At 51.4% G+C, this 3,238-nt stretch overlaps 1 protein-coding gene across 1 annotated transcript in view; it reads left to right on the top strand.

Annotated features, from left to right (window-relative positions):
• The first annotated feature begins 1,587 nt into the window (after positions 1-1,587).
• Positions 1,588-3,238, top strand: part of TBCEL (tubulin folding cofactor E-like) — an 80,100-nt gene continuing 78,449 nt past the window's right edge. Inside the window, exon 1 of the mRNA XM_008578338.1 lies at positions 1,588-1,633. The gene's annotated coding sequence lies outside the window, so the exon portion shown is untranslated. The remainder of the gene's footprint in view (positions 1,634-3,238) is intronic.

Genomic DNA, 3,238 nt, shown 5'->3' with positions numbered 1-3,238 from the left:
ATCTAGCCTCCTTGGTATTTCTGGGTGTCCCCAAGGTACACGTAAGTCTATCAACAAAGTATCCATGCAGCGTCCACCTTGCTCTTTCTCCTCTCTATATATTTCACTCTGTTCTTCTCATGGTCCTCACCACTGAGGCTCCTTTTTGACTGTGGTCATGTTAGTGATCCCAGTGCTTCCAAAGCCATTAATTCTCAAGGAGCCAGAAAGGCACTCTGTTCTCCGCGGAAGGGGGAGGAAAGCCTCCACCGGAGCACTGAAGCCACACTACTTGGCTCACTCTCCACTTTGCCCTCAAAGCATTTTCTTTAACCAGCTCCTTCTGGCTGTTTCTCCCGTCTGACCTTATTAATCCCTGCCTGCGGGGTAAGACAAAACATAACACAATGACGAAAGTTAAGTCCCCAGGAACTGCTGATGGTCAGCTGCCATTGGGTCTCCCCTAAAGAATAGGAACCAGTACATACATGTGCACGCACATCACAACCCCTCAGCTCTCCCCTGACACACACCACGCAAAAACACATACACTTGATGCACATAGACCTCTTCAACTCCTAGCACTTCAGCTGACATATCCATACAAGGCTGAATTCTCTTCAAGATCAGCCAGCACCATCCCTATTCTATGTATCTTCCTACAAAGGAAATAGACAAAGCAGAACATGAGTGATCACAGCCCAGCAGTCAGATACAATGTGCACGGAGCAATAGCATGACGTGATGTGAAGTGCATGGACTTTGGTGCCAGCCTGACGTAGATTCAGATCTCAGCCTGGTCACTTTTACTAGCTGGTTGGTCTTGGGCAGATCATAATTTTATAAAATACCTATTATTGGAGGATTGTAAAAATTAAAATAGCATATATACAGTGGCTGTACCTAGAAGGTGCTCAGTAACAACACTGGTGTTGGAATCTCGGGGTGCCACTTGTGAAGGGGGCACAGAAGGAAGATGCATAAGCAGCAAGTCATCTTATTAGATGACAGCCTACGGCTCACCTAGTATAGTTTCCTCATTTTATGGATGAGGACACTGAAGCCAAAGACAGGAAGTGACTTGATCAGGGTCAGACAGCAAATTAGTAACAGAGCCAAGCCAAGATAACAGGTGTGTCTGGGGAGGTTCAGCCCAGTGCTCCTCTCTGGAAGGCAGCAACCTTCAACTGCCGAGACTCTGCTATGACCTGCCCCTATTTCACTCTGATAGGACAATCTGTACTCCTCTTTTGCACCTGGGAGTGTCCTTCAATGGACGGACAAGAGAAAGAGCAGGAGATAAGGTGTATTTCTGGTGAAGTCCAAGCCAGTGCAACCGTCCCCGTCGCCATGGCAACCCCAGCCTGGTTGGCGAGGACCCGCTCCTCGGGCGCCCCCCTCCCATTCACGCAGCGGACGTGACACGTGCGGCAGAGTCACGTGTTGTTGTTGGGCCGGGAAAGCTGCTTCCGGGTCAATGCAGGACACCGGGCTCTGACGGCCAGAGTGGGGGACGAGGTGAAGCGAAGCCGGGCCGGGGCCGGCCGGGACCAGGCCGGAGGCTGAGCGGCGGCGACAGCGGTGGCCGGGGGGGGGGAGGAGAGGCGAAGCCGGAGGAGCCGCCGCAGCAGCTCCCCGCCTCCCGGGCTGAGGGGTGAGTGCAGCCCGGGCCCGCCGGCTCTGTCGGCTTCTCGAGGCCCGAGGCGCTCCCCTCCGGAGCCGAGGCGCCGAGGGTCGCCCCCGTAGGGCGCGCTGAGAGGGAACTCGGGAAGGGCTCCGAGGGGGGCCCCCGCCCCGGCAGCTGCGGGGCTCGGAGACCTGCCCTGGGACGCGGGGAGGAAGGGGCCTGGGCTGGGGCGGAGCGGGGAGGGCCTGGCTTGGGGGAGGGAGGCTGGTCCCGGGGTGGAGGAGAGCGTGTGGGGAAGCCTGTCCGAGTTTCTGGGAGAATCCCGGCTTCCCACTGTGCCCGGAGGCGTGGGGGATGGGACGATGCCCTCTGGCAGGTAGAGACAGACGTTGCCGGGGCTGCTGGGGAAACAGGAAACTTGTCTTAACTACTGAATCCAAAAAAAAAGAGGACCTGTCCCCAGGGAGGTTTCCTGGGGACAGGGCGGGCCTTCCTAGGCTCCTGGGACAGCAGGCACTCATCTTCCGGGGGCTGATAAAAGGATGTGGCAGTTTAATTAGGGCTTTTCGGAGAAAAGATTTACCTTAAGTTGGGAGACCCTGAGAATGAGGGGATTGGAATAAGATAGGGGCTGTCAGAAGGGTATTCTGTCCTGGGATCGTGGAGGGAGTAAGGATCTATGTGGACTTCTCTGTGAGCATGGGGAGTTCTAGGTCTTCGACTAGGAAGACATTCTGGGAATTAGTGAAGGGAGAGTTAACACTGTCTTCTCTTGGAACACAGTGATTCCAGAAGTTGTAATTGAGGAAAGTTGGTTGGAAGAGTTGAACTGTACAGTCAGTGGAAGGAGGAGGAGCTCTACTCTGAAGGTTGCTAAGCTACAAAGAGCTTGTAGGCACCGCCTAGGGCTGTTTGAGGAAGCTCCTTCAGGTCCAAATACAGGCTTGATTGGGGTTTGTCCCTGTTCTCTATGCTGCCATGGAACTCCTACATTCGTTTCCATCGGTCCATCTTCAGCAAAGAGAATATGAATATGTGCTGAGGACTAAGGAAAACATCCAGTGTGCATTCTGAGGCATTAGACGGAGATCTCTAGGGTAGTAGCTTTCAAACTTTCTTCTCGCAGTAAGAAGTACTCCTACATCTTCACCGTGATGTAGTACATATCTACATCTGAAAGAACAGTTTCACAATGCAGTATTTCTCCTATTATTTGATGCATTCTGATAATTTCTATTATATTCCATTCTCTTTTATTAAAAGAATGCTAACAAATTTCACTAAATTGATTTATGGGTCACAATTTGCAGTTTCCAAAACACTGTTTCTGAGGCACATTTCTTTGGCTTCAATCACTGTCCCCATACTGTAAGCTTCTAGAAAGCAAAGATCATTCTAAGAAGATGGATTGTTTGGTGAGGGAGAGGGCAACAGGTGCAATTGACTGCTTCAGCTGTTTAGATGTTTATAACATATAGCATATTTGACCAGTGTTTTCCGAAGTACCATAATCTTAATCTTTGATATCTTAATGTTTCCCGATCATTTTTTTTTTTTTCTTTTTTTCTTTTTTTTTTTCGTGCCCGGCAACGGATCGCAACCCTCAGTGTCGCCCCCGTACCGGACCGGGAC

The sequence above is a fragment of the Galeopterus variegatus genome, unplaced genomic scaffold, assembly GCF_000696425.1.
Source record: "Galeopterus variegatus unplaced genomic scaffold, G_variegatus-3.0.2 Scaffold1665, whole genome shotgun sequence".
Lineage (NCBI taxonomy): Eukaryota > Metazoa > Chordata > Mammalia > Dermoptera > Cynocephalidae > Galeopterus > Galeopterus variegatus.
Note: the sequence above shows the minus strand (reverse complement) of the source record. Positions and strands in the feature narration are given on the sequence as shown.